Source organism: Loxodonta africana, chromosome 1 (assembly GCF_030014295.1).
Source record: "Loxodonta africana isolate mLoxAfr1 chromosome 1, mLoxAfr1.hap2, whole genome shotgun sequence".
NCBI lineage: Eukaryota > Metazoa > Chordata > Mammalia > Proboscidea > Elephantidae > Loxodonta > Loxodonta africana.
In genome coordinates, this window is record NC_087342.1 from 27,680,708 (window position 1) to 27,694,625 (window position 13,918).

At 43.4% G+C, this 13,918-nt stretch overlaps 1 non-coding gene across 1 annotated transcript; it reads right to left on the reverse strand.

Annotated features, from left to right (window-relative positions):
• Positions 1–3,208: 3,208 nt before the first annotated feature.
• LOC100665233 (uncharacterized) lies at positions 3,209–6,609 on the reverse strand. The gene is made up of 3 exons (XR_010318964.1): positions 4,783–6,609; positions 3,519–3,568; positions 3,209–3,330 (listed from the first exon to the last, which is right to left on the reverse strand). It is a non-coding gene; the product is annotated as an uncharacterized LOC100665233 (transcript).
• Positions 6,610–13,918: the final 7,309 nt, after the last annotated feature.

Sequence of the window (13,918 nt, forward strand, 5' to 3'; positions counted from 1 at the left end):
AGAAATACAAGTGATTACAGGTAGTCCCCAGATTACAAACGGGTTCCATTCCTAAATCTGTCTTTAAGTCAAATTTGTACATAAGTAGGAAAGGTCAGGTACTATTTGTATCTAACATCAGTTAGTCTAATGTTTGCTTAGTATATAGTGTACCTTTCTATGCATAAAAACATTAAAGAAATACAGACACACTAAAACCTCTTTAACATAATAATACAGTAATAATAATAATGTTTTGAAGCTCATCGCAAAGTAACGCCCATTTGTTATTGTTGTTGTTAGGTGCCGTCGAGTCGGTTCCGACTCATAGCGACCCTATGCACAACAGAACGAAACGCTGCCCGGTCCTGCGCCATCCTTACAATCGTCGTTATGCTTGAGCTCATTGTTGCAGCCACTGTGTCAATCCACCTTGTTGAGGGTCTTCCTCTTTTCCACTGACCCTGTACTCTGCCAAGCATGATGTCCTTCTCCAGGGAGTGATCCCTCCTGACAACATGTCCAAAGTATGTAAGACGCAGTCTCGCCATCCTTGCCTCTAAGGAGCATTCTGGCCACGCTTCTTCCAAGACAGATTTGTTTGTTCTTTTGGCAGTCCATGGTATATTTAATATTTTTCGCCAACACCATAATTCAAAGGCATCAATTCTTCTTCAGTCTTCCTTATTCATTGTCCAGCTTTCACATGCATATGATGTGATTGAAAATACCATGGCTTGGGTCAGGTGTACCTTATTCTTCAGGGTGACGTCTTTGCTCTTCAGCACTTTGAAGAGGTCCTTTGCACCAGATTTGCCCAATGCAATGTGTCTTTTGATTTCTTGACTGCTGCTTCCATGGCTGTTGATTGTGGATCCAAGTAAAATGAAACCCTTGACAACTTCAATCTTTTCTCCGTTTATCATGATGTTGCTCATTGGTCCAGTTGTGAGGGTTTTTGTTTTCTTTATGTTGAGGTGTAATCCATACTGAAGGCTGTGGTCTTTGATCTTCATTAGTAAGTGCTTCAAGTTCTCTTCACTTTCAGCAAGCAAGGTTGTGTCATCTGCATAATACAGGTTGTTAACAAGTCTTCCTCCAATCCGGATGCCCTGTTCTTCTTCATATAGTCCAGCTTCTCAGATTATTTGCCCAGCATACAGATTAAATAGGTATGGTGAAAGAATACAACCCTGACGCACACCTTTCCTGACTTTAAACCAATCAGTATCCCCTTGTTCTGTCCGAACATCTGCCTCTTGATCCATGTAAAGGTTCCTCATGAGCACAATTAAGTGTTCTGGAATTCCCATTCTTCACAGTGTCATCCATAGTTTGTTATGATCCACACAGTCCAATGCCTTTGCATAGTCAATAAAACACAGGTAAACATCCTTCTGGTATTCTCTGCTTTCAGCCAGGATCCATCTGACATCAGCAATGATATCCCTGGTACCACGTCCTCTTCTGAAACCGGTCTGAATTTCTGGCAGTTCCCCGTCAATATACTGCTGCAGCCGTTTTTGAATGATCTTCAGCAAAATTTTGCTTGCATGTGATATTAAGGATATTGTTCTATAATTTCCACATTTGGCTGGATCACCTTTCTTGGGAATAGGCATAAATATGGATCTCTTCCAGTCAGTTGGCCAGGAAGCTGTCTTCCATATTTCTTGGCATAGACGAGTGAGCACCTCCAGCACTGCATCTGTTTGTTGAAACATCTCAGTTGATATTCCATCAATTCCTGAAGAACCGTTTGTTATTACAAACCATTATATGTGCATTGAATTTTTAATAAAACAGGCTTTGCAGCAGCTGGTTCTTAACTACAGGTTGTACGTAAGTCAGATGTTTGTAACTCAGGAACTGCCTGTATTGCTTTTAAAAATTGCCACTTATTTAGAAACCTCTTTTAGTTATCATCTAATTGACCAGATTTACAGTTTAAGGAGACCCATGAAATAAATAAGGGATTGTGTTTGAGGAAATGGACCAAGTCATCTAGGCATCCCCACTTATTAAATTATGATTGTTCAGAGATCACTCAAATAGAAGAGTAGAGCCCTGGGCAAGTTCCTTTCTCTCTCTGCCTCAGTTTCCCATGCCAAAAAAGAAGGTGTGGTGCTATAGCCTAAGCTTCCCTTTAGCTCAGATACCCTACAATTCTGAGTATCTAACAAGGTCAGAGTGGTCCCTGTTGCCCTTTACCTCCCGCACCATTTCTGAGAACTTCTCTGTGAGCCAGGGCTGTGGTCTTTCTCCTGCATCGTCTGAAAATGGATGAGAGGTCCTCGCTGAAGAACTCAGCTATGGGGAAGCCCACCATGACCGGACACTTGGGAAGGAATAGTGTTTAGGGGCAATGCTTAGAGGGGATTTTATTATAACACTGAAGCTCCCACACTATCACATATGAATCCATTCATTTTCTTATGGTTTCTGGGAATAACTCTGGGCTCAGTTCCATGCGAGAAGAAACAAACCAAGAAGCACACTACTTCATTCCGGCCTTGGAGGGACTTTAAAAGACATGATTTTCATCCAAGGATGCATGGAGGTTCTTCTTGATGGTTGTTCTACACAGAGGAGAGATTTCAGGGAGTCTCAGCAGAGGGAGATAAGAAAGTCTATAGTGTAGATGGAAAAGACTCTCCAGGGGAGGTAAGCTTTGAGCTAGGCCATGAAGAATGGAAGGGATTTGGGCTGAGCCAAGAAGAAAAGGTATACCAGGAGTCAGAATAAGTCTATGATTTCCTAACCCAAACCAAAACCAAACCTGTTGCCTTCAAATCGATTCTGACTCATAGTGAGCCTGTAGGACAGAGTAAACTGTCCCATAGGATTTCCCAGGAATGGTTGGTGGATTCTAACTGATGGCCTTTTTGGTTAGCAGCCAAGCTCTTAAACACAGCGCCACCAGGGCTCCATGGTCCTTAATAGTGCCCTTCAAAGCAATTGGTCAATAAACAGCCCTAGAAATAATGCTCCAGATTCTCAGGAATCTCTTAAGTTTTGCTTCAGTTTATCCATTTTGAATCCTCCTCTGTGCTGCTACCTTCAGCTCCTCTCCCAATACTTCACAGCTCATTCTGCTTCCCTACCCAGCTCTTTCAGATTACCATTTCCATCAGATTTTCTGCTTGACTCTTGATTCAGTCTTCATCCCTAGATTCCTTGTGGCTTAAACAGTGAGCAAATTTATCAGTTCCTGTAGCTTTTTTGTAGCCCAGTCTAGAGGTGGGGCAAACCTTGGAGTTCACATAGACCAGTGGCTTTGGCTCTGCCCTCCTCTGAGGTTTCGTCTTCAGCCTGCTAGTGGCACAGTTCTAGACAACCCAGGCTTCAAACCTGGACAAGAGAGAGAAAGAAAAAGAATTGCTTCCAAGAAATTTTCTTGGAAAAGTGAAGAACTTTCCCAGAAGCCCTTGCAAACTTTTCCATAGATCTATTGACCAATTTTTGGTCAGATGCTCATTTATGAACCAATCGCTGACTGGGGAATGAGATTTCCCATAGATAAACCAAGCCTTCCTTACCAGCTGGGGGTGGGTGAGACATACGAGCTGCACATGGGAGAGGTGGACCCCTGAAAAAAAATGAGTCTCTGTAAGGAGGGAGTGGGAAATGGATGCTGAATGTCACAATGTCCACCATGTCTACTAACTCAGGTTTTTTGGTCTCTCTTGGTTTGAATTTAGCTACACCATCGTCTTGACTGTTTTAGGTTTTCTGATCCTGGCATGAGTTCAATTATAGCAACCTCCACTTGTCTAGAAGGGGAATTTAGTCAAAGTCATGGCGGGTGAAGTGTGTGTGGCAAGGGGGGGAGGGTACAACATGAGAAAAGGCATGCAGAGGGTATTGACTGCAGGAAACAGCAAAGCACAACAGTTAGGAGCAGGGTTTAGGAGTAAAATTTCAACTCTGTTATCATCATCTCTGGGATCTTGATACTCAATCTTGTTAAGTCTCAGTTTCCTCATTTATCAAATGAGGATCATTGTACCAGTGTCAGCGTTGTGGTGGAGATTAATTGAGATACTAGTAGTGGAGTGCAAAGAGCTTGGCGTGTCTAATGAATATTGTTTAAACACTGGAACTTTATTATTTCTGGGGAGAAGCGAGGAGTCCACCAATGGGGAAAATGTCGGGGAACAGGGTCAGCCAAAGATCACAGCAGTTCCTGGAGGCCTTGAGGGCAGAAATATGGGATGGAAGAGGGAAAGCTTTGATTTGAGGAGTGGAGTAGTGGGCTGGGCTCACTTCATCCTGTCTCTGTTTTGTTTGTTTTATGGCTCAACCTTCAGAGAAATATTCCTCGCTCCTTGGTCAGTTCAGCAGCCAGGGTACTAGTTTCCATGCCTTAGAGCACTGTTCCTCCTGGCCCATCCCCTGTGAGTCACAAAAATATGTGCTCAACACAGCTGTGTGAACTTGGGCAAGTTATGTTCCCTCTCTGGGCCTTCACTTCTCAACCTGCAAAATGTTTATCTCTAGTATTTCTCCAACCTTCACATACTGTGAGTCAGAACGGAATGAAAATCTTGGCACAGCACTTTCAAAAGGTTCTCATTTCCATCCGGGCTTGCGGTCTAAACGTTATGTTATGATGATTGTCAACTTTACTAGCCATATGGAACTCATCCTTCATAGAATGTTTCTCTTCTTTTTATTTAGGGGATAAAAGGAGTGCAAAAATGAACTTCAGAATCAGGGTGTGGGGACAGATGATTCATGCCCATCACGTTATCTTTTGAATGGCTAATAGCTACCCCTGTGCCACCCCAGTCCTTTATCTACCTGATTTCCATTTCAGACAAACAAACAAAATGATTATGAAAAAGGCAATCTTCGAGAGACACCGTCAAGGCTGATGGACTCTTGTAATGAAATTATTCCAACCTCTGCCGCCCACAAAGACCTGGCAGGAATAAAAGGATGGGTGTTTGTGCAGAGGCCTTGTCATAGCTGGTGAGCAGCTCAATGTCATTTGCCTCAGGCTCCCAAATCTCTCAGCAAATAGTAACTCACTCATCCACAGAGCTCTCCCAAAAAGGAAGATATTAGTGTTCACTCTGATGGGAAGCCAGGAGATTAGAGTTTTCCTAAAGCCAAAAAATCAATGCCAGCTTTCCAAACCCACCTGAGGCTTTCTAGGTTCTATGTGCAAGTTTTGCTCCCATTTGGGGGAATAAACTATTACAGAAGCCTTATATTTGAGAGCTGGGAGGATCTTGAGGGACGCCTATGCTGAACACACACATTGAGTACTTAAATCCCTCTAGTCAACATGTCAGCCAAGGTGTCATCTAGCCTCATTTGAACATATCCAATGAGAGTTCCAACTGAGAATGTGATAAGATCTCAGAGATGAAGAAAGAGGGGTGCCGAGTCCAACACAGAAATCAGAGATGGTAAGTATGAGGACCGAGTGTGTGAAGGTGGGGTGAGGTGGCTAAGGAATTCTGCAGGATGCTAGGAACACTAACAGGAAGAAAATGGGTGTCGAGACAATGCCTTGGGCTAGGGGAATGCGGTATCAAGGACCCAGTTTGGAATCCCTCACAGGTTAGTGTTTGCATGAGTGGAATGTGTAGGCTGGGCAGGTAAGGAGAAGGAAATATACCACTTCCCATTCTATGATTGGAAATTTAGCTCTTGGACATCTTTGTCGTTCTGGATTGTGTTGCAAGGACGAAAGTATTGGGTCGAACATAATGAGATTTCGACTATCACCCCACATCTGCTAGAATTACCTGTGTGACCCTGGACATTTAAGAAAAATTATTCAAAACTTGGAAATACATGAAAAAATTATTGGATGTCCTTTTGATGCTGTATTGAATTTGACTTTCTATTTACTGGACTATTTTTCCTCACTGTAAGGCAAAGCAAACTTGCAAAGTTTTGACCAAGAGAGATGCAAATAATTTCTACCCAGTAGAATTAATAGCCCTAAAGTTTACAACTTACGATTCTGTTGAACATAAACCAGTTTTCGTGTCTAGCCCAGCCATCTATTAATAAACTGCCTACATATAGCTAGCTTTTCAAATCCCTTTTGGACCAGTTTTAAATCTTACTGGTTTCCTCATTAATGAGTGAGTTCAATAAAATGTTTGAAACATGTTCATTTAATGTCTGTGTGAGAGACATGATTTTACCTTCTGAAAAGTATACTTTAACTGGCAACTCACGTCTGCTTCCAAGGATTTGGTTTGTTGAAGGATGTATTAGGACTAGGTGACGTAAGGGGCCACTCTAAGGTATCTGAGTCACTAAGCTACCCAGGCCTTGCTCTTTCCCAGCATCCCAGGGTCTCCCAAGAAAAGGCCATCCTAAATCTCTGGAGCCAAGAATTAGTGACTCCAATACTGCTCCCTGCCACCTCTAGACGCTCCACCCCAAGAGGGGGCAGATCATATTAGAATACTGCATGCCTTCAGCAACTCAGATCCTTTGAAAGTTCCCAGAAGCCAGAGAACATTATTCTTTTGCCTAGTTGACTCCCATTCCTCTGCTTCCCCCTTCCCCGACCACTTCCTACTTTCCATAACAAACTTAACGAATTCCTGGTTCCACATCCACAGGCTTTCAACTGAATCAGGAGGTAAAGCAGCCCTCCTGAGTGCTCACCTCTGTGACATCCTTGAGTGGAAACTGGCGCCTTTTGGCCACTGCTCTCTAAAACCGCTTCCAGCTCTGACATCTGAGGAATCTGTCCTTCCAAATCTCCAGAGACTTCCCCCAGCCTGCCCTCTTGGCCTGAGGCTCTTCAGGGCATACATTATACCCCAGGCTGAAAGTGCCTGGAATTCATCGGAGGTGAAGATGTGAAGGGTAGATGGAGGCAGAAAACAGGAAAGGCAGTTCAGTAAAGGCCTGTGGATGTATTTAGCATTCCTTAAAATACATAGTTTATGGCCCTGGGCTATAATTAATGGACAGTACATGGAAAAACTCCCATTTCAGGGGATGATTGATTTTGTTCATACCAGTTTTTGCTGAACCTTCTTAGGTCAGATCTCCGTTTGTCTGGGAACCAGCTTAATGCTAACAGTGTTCATAAAATATCTTTCTGCTGCTAATCCCAGCTTGACTACCTGTTCTGACTATAATACTTGCTCATGGCTTGGTGGAGTGCTACTGAATCTCTCTTCATACCTTCTTCCTGCTCTCCCGTAATGCCCTCATTCAGGATTTCAGGAGTCAAATCAATCCCCCAGCATGGGGACAGAGGAATGGTTTCCAGGCTATCTGTCTTATCCTGCCCCTTCATTACTCCTCAACTATGGAGTCAGTTGGGGTTTTGTTGGTGAATGTTTGGACTCAACAAAAATCCAACTAATCAAGTAATACTTATTGGACATTAGATGGTGTCATGAATTGAATTGTGTCCCCCCAAAATATGTGTCAACTTGGTTAGGCCATGGTTCCCAGTATTCTGTGGTTGTCCTCCATTTTGTGATTGTAATTTTATGTTAAGGAAGATTACAGTGGGATTGTAACACCCTTACCAGGTCACATCCCTGATCCGTAAAGGGAGTTTCCTGCACTACCTTTTATCTCTCAAGAAATAAAGGGAAAGGGAAGCAAGCAGCGAAAGGGGACCTCAGACCACCAAGAAAGGAGTGCCAGGAGCAGAGCGCGCCCTTTGGACCCAGGGGTCCCTGTGCGGAGAAGCTCCTAGTCCAGGGGAAGGTTGATGAAAAAGCCAACAGAGAAAGAAAGCCTTGCCCTGGAGCTGATGCCCTGAATTTGGACTTTTAGCCTGCTCTACTGTGAGGAAATAAACTTCTCTTTGTTAAAGCCATCCGCTTGTGGTATTTCTGTTATAGCAGCGCTAGATGACTAAGACAGATGGTCACATAAGAAAACAAAATTACTATGATCAGTAAGCAAGCACAAGTAAGCCCAAGCTTACCTTGCTCACTGGGTCATCCCTCCCAGTTGGGTATTGTAAATTTGAAAAGAGGCTTTGATTCTATAGGAAGGTGCTGTGGAGATGGGAGACAGACACCAGCCATACCTAGAAGCAGAATCTTTGATGAGGTGAAAAATATAAAATTGTTCACTACAGATGACCTGGCAAGCAAGGTAAGCATCCTGCTTACCTTGCTTATTGGATAATCCACCCCTGTCTGGGTAATGGAGAAAGAAATGGAAGAAGGGGTGGAAAAGGACAAACACCCCTACTTCACCCAGAAGGAGGCATTGGAGCAGGAAAGGAGGGGTGCATAGGGGTCACAGACCACCGACCTCTCTCTTCCACCCTAACCCTGCACCCTCCTCCTTTGTCCCCCTTCCTTACCTTCCACCTCCGAGGGTCCAGGCTTTGCTCTTCCTGCCTGGGCTACTGACGACCTTAAGGCGCCATAGGCGGCCCCGCGCACCCCTGCCCGCGGTACAAGGAGGCGACAGTGGGAGGTTAGGCCCCTTTCCAGTTCCCTCCAAACCGACTGGACCACCCTGAATGGCCAATTTGGTATAGATTTGGGCTGTTTTGCTTTGGGTCTCTGAGGTCCGGTGCAGTTTCGAGCACGCTCCTTTTCTCTTCCCCCCTGGCACCGCTGAGCCCTCGGGACTAGTGGGCGCAAGCTGGGTCCGAGGGCTCCCCCACTTCAGGGGCGCCTTTGTCCGGAGTCTGACTCTGGTCGGCTGCCGCGGTCTCCGGGGAGAAGAGGCGCGGCCAGCCAACGCGGCCGGCCCAGACTCCCTCCTCTTCCCTCCTCCAAACTTTCTTGGAATAACCAAATGTCGAGGCCTGAGATCCGTCTCTGCAGTGTGACTTACGGTTGGAGCAATGTTGTTATTATTAAAACTCAAGAGTAAACATAGCAATTGTTTAGAATTTAGACGAACAAAATATTAATTTGGGGGAGGCGTATTTTATCAGGGACTTTGGTTAGAATTGGTGGTGCATGGTGATAAAAAGTAGGCAACTTTAAAAAAAAGAAGTAGACAACTTTCAATCACTTTTAGTATTAAGTTCTCTACAGTCAATGCACCCCTCCACTGGCTACACCGGATACCTCTCATCGCCCCTCACCTAGTACTGGCCTGCAGCCAATTGACTTGGATCTTAATAAGTAAAGAGTTGCCTTAGTCCATTAGGAATCATGGCAATCCCATGTGTGTCAGAGTAGAACTGTGCTCCATGAGGTTTTCAATGGGGGATTTTTAAAAGCAGCTTGCCAGACCTTTCTTCCAAGGTGCCTCTGGGTGGACCCAAACGTCCAACCTTTCAGTTAGGAACTCAGCACCATTTAACCATTGCACCATATAGGGATTCCTAGTGGTGGTCTTGTAAAAGCAACCAAACTCCTTGCCGTGGAATTGATTCCGACTCATAGCGAAACTATAGGAGAGAGTAGAACTGCCCAATGGAGTTTCCAAGGAACACCTGGTGGATTCCAACTGCCGACCTTTTGGTTAGCAGCCCGTAGCACTTAACCAGTATACCGCCAGGGTTTGAGCTGCCTTAGGGGTGGGTATCCTTTGCAAATAAAAATAGCCTCGGGGTCTGCCTTTTTACAATTGTGATTGTATCAAAACTGTGGTTGGAGGAGGAGTCAGAGGACAGAAGAAAAGAGAAGGCAAGGGAATGAGGGAAGAGAAAGAGCACAGAGGCATATCAGAGTAAGGAAAACAGAATGGGGAGAATGTATGAGCTGGCAGGAATCTTGAAAACCTAATAAGCCATTGTTTTTTAAAAGTAGAATTTGACCTTAATTTTTATCCAAGTCACATATGTACATAGATTAACAAAAGTCAAGTAGTTCTATAAAGTTTATTACAAAAATCAGTCCTTCCCTGCCCTATCAACTTACATGTCACTCCCAAAGCAATCATTTTTTTCTCTTTTAGCTATCGCTATTATTTCCCTCCCAGCTTTTAGAAAGTTGTTTCTTGATTTTTTCACTTTCAGATATTATCCACTGATTTCCTGCCATCAAGGGTGAAGATTTAGCTCTTTTATGTTCTTCTGAGAGGGTACAACCCTGACGCACACCTTTTCCGACTTTAAACCATGCAGTATTCCTTCGTTCTGTTCAAATGACTGCCTCTTGCTCTATGTACAGGTTCCTCACGAGCAAAAGTAAGCATTCAGGAATTCCCATTTTTCTCAGTGTTATCCATAATTTATTATGATCTACACAGTCCAATGCCTTTGCATAGTCATTAAAATACAGGTAAACATCTTTCTGGTATTCTTTGCAGCAATGACATCCCTTGTTGCACCTTCTCTTCTAATCCGTCTTGAGCTTCTGGCAGTTCCCCGTCAGTACACTTCTGCAACTGCTTTTGAATGATCTTCAGCAAAATGTTACTTGTGTGAGATATTAATGATATTGTTCAATAATTTCCACATTCCATTGGATCACCTTTCTTTGAATGGGCACAAATTTGGATTGCTTCCAGTCAGTTGTCCAGGAAGCTCTCTTCAAACTTTCTTTACATAGATGAGTGAGCACCTCCAGCGCTGCATCCATGTGTCAAAACATCTCAATTGATAATCTAACAATTCCTAGAGCTTTCTTTTTCGCCATTCCCTTCAGGGCAGCTTGGACCTCTTCCTTCCGTACCATCAGTTCTTAATCATATGCTATCTCCTGAAATGGTTAAACATTGACCAATTCTTTTTGGTACAGTGACTCTGTGTATTCCTTCCACCTTCTTTCGATGCTTCCTGCATTGTTCAATATTTTTCCCGTAGAACTCTTCAGTATCGCAACTCGAGGCTTGAAGCTGGACTATATGATGAGGGACATGGCTTAAGAATTGGAGGAAGACTCATTAACAACCTGTGATATGCAGATGACACAACCTTGCTCACTGAAATTGGAGAGGACTTGAAGCACTTACTGATGAAGATCACAGCCTTCAGTATGGATTGCACTGCAACATAAAGAAAACAAAAACCTCACAACTGGACCAACATCATGATAAACAAAGAAAATATTGAGGTTGTCAAGGATTTCATTTTACTTGGGTCCACAATCAAGCTCATGGAAACAGCAGTCAAGAAATCAGATAACATATTGCATTGGGCAAATCTGCTGCAAAAGACCTCTCTAAAGTGTTAAAAAGCAAAGATATCACTTTGAGGACTAAGGTGTGTCTGACCCAATTCATGGTATTTTCAATCACTTCGTATGCATGCAAAAGCTGGACGATGAATAAGGAAGAATTGACGCCTTTAAATTATGGTGTTGGCAAAGAATATTGACTATACTATGGACTGCCAGAAGAACAAACAAACCTGTCTTAGAAGAAGTACAGCCAGAGTGCTCCTTAGAAGCAAGGTTGACAAGACTTTATCTCACATATTTGGACATGTGATCAGGAGAGACCAGTCCCTGGAGAAGGAGATCCTGCTTGATAAAGTAGACAGTCATTGAAAAATAGGAAGATCCTCAATGAGGTGGATTGACACAGTGGCTGCAACAAGGGGCTCAAGCGTAGCAATGATTGTGTTGCACATAGGCTAGCTATGAGTCAGAACCGACTTGATGGCACCTAACAATAACAAAAACGTATTTTTCTGGCCCCACCCAGGCATACTTCTCTTCCTCTCAAATGCTTTTCAATCATACTTTTTTGTTAAACTAGTATTCTGTCACAATATTATTTCTATTTGAATATTATTCGTAGAGTACTCTGATTGCATTTATTTTTTGTTATCCCTGAAATTAATAATTGTCTTGGTTTTCATTTTGTTTCTATGTTCCTATCTAATTAATTCCCAAACTCTGTTCGAAATGTGAATCTCCTCTCCGTACCCTCAACTTCATCAGGTAACCTCTCAGCTCCCTTTGTTTTTCCCTTGGGGTCATCCCCTCCTGGAGCCTTCTGACAGCAGCTCCAATTGGACAAGTTTCTAGCTAGCTGGCTGCTCAGTTGATGCTATAGGAGCTGGCAGTTCTCCAGCATTCTGGCAACTCCCTTCGTCTCTGTTTTGTGTTGGATCTCCTACTTCCTGAGCTCCGTGCCTTCACTATACTGGGCTTATTCCTTTGGATTTTGTTTGTTTTGTTTTTTAGCATATCATCTAGTAGCTTACTGAGAAATGGATACATGGCCAGGGTGGAAGAGCAGGTGGTAGTAAAAGTTTGGCTGTTTGCATGGCTTGAATTTCTTGCCTGCAGAGCTTCAGCCAGCATCACTCTCCCACAGAATATCACACTAGACCAAGGGATCAAATTTATAGCAAAGGAGTTACAGCAGTGGAGATATGACCACGAGATTCCCTGGTCCTATCAAATACTGCATCACTCAGAAGCTGCCACCCTGACAGATTAATGATACGGCCTCTTCAAGATGCAGGGTAGTGTCAGCTTGAAGATGCTGTCTTGCGAAGATAAGTCACCATCCACCAGGATGCAGTACATGCACTAAATCAATGACTATTATATAAAGTTGTGGCTCTAATAGGTAGAATATATAAGTCTGGGAATCAAGGAGTAGCAGTAGGAGTAGCCCTGTTTACCATCACTCACATTAAATCAGTTGCCATGTTGTGCTTCTCATCTCCACAACTCAAGGCTCTGCAGGTCTAGAGATTCCAGATGAGGGTTACTTCCATTAAGGGACACAGCAAGAATCTCATTACTAGCGATAGTTGGTCATTTCAGAGGACTTTTGCCAAGAGAGGAGCCCTGGTAGCCCAACGGTTAAGAGTCTATGGCTGGTAACCAAAAGGTTGGTAGTTCAAATCTGCCAGCTGCTCTTTGGAAACCCTATGGGGCAGTTCTACTCTGTTGTATAGGGTCACTATGAGTCAAAATAGACTCGACGGCAATGGTTTTTGCCAAGAGAAGAATGGGAAAAAAAAAAAAAAAAGCCACTGTTCTGTTCCTCAAAGGGAAATAGAGCTGCTAGTATACAACAGGGATGGTAAGAATATTTTTGACATCCAAGTGATCCATTGGGGCCTCTCCTGGCGGTTCTCTGTCCAGTTTTTACAGTAGATGGACAGGTGCAGAAGCCACAGACTGAGACCAAGGGCTTAGAGTCCTCAAAGATGAGGGCCTGGGTAACCCCATGAGTTGAGTTATCTAAACCAGCAGAGGTGCTAGCTGAGGGTAAGGAGAATCAAGAATGGGGAGTAGAAAAGGAAGGACTCAGTATTAGTTGCATTCCCAAGGCCAGATGCAGTGATGGGGCTTAGTTCTCCAGGGAAAGAGACCAACTAGAATCCTGGAGGACCTTTTCCCATATGTAGGAAACTTTTTATAAAAAGCAAATGGATCCAAGTGTTACAAGGTGTGGATACTATGGTGCCATACTCAGATTCCCTCCTTCTGAACTAAGGCATTCCCAGCTTCTGGTAGAATTGCCTGCTGAAGGCTTGTAGCTGAGTCCCTCCCAAGGAACTGCCTTGAGCCAAAGCTCAACACTGCCTCACCCAAGGTTATCCCCAAGGATAATTGAAAGTTCTTGTTCCATGACAAGAGCTTTCTTATCTGAGGTATAAATAATAACTTCACTTTTAATACCTCTGATTTGTTTTCTTATTCTTGAATCATTTCTGCTTCTTCTGGGTTCCCTTTTTATTATTTTTTTTAACCTCTTTGTATTCTTCTCTACCTTTCACCTTATAGGCTTTCCTCAAATATCTAGTAATCCCTTGACTATCTGTCCAAATGCAAGTGTGAGACACTAAAAGCTGAAGCTCTGGTTGGGGTTTCAGCTTCTGATGGTTTCTCTTCTGGGGTCATCTGAGTGAGCCATTCCATTGGAGGATCAATCCCTCCATTTCAGTATGTGCATGTATGTATACATATATATATATGTATATATATATATATATATTTTTTTTTTTTAAGCTGTTCCATTTTCCTGGAGAGGAATCCTCATTTTCCTCTGTATTTGAGGAGTGGGTGCATAGGGTATAAGGCCAGCTCCTGAGTTTGGTAGTGGGCTGAGGGAGCTG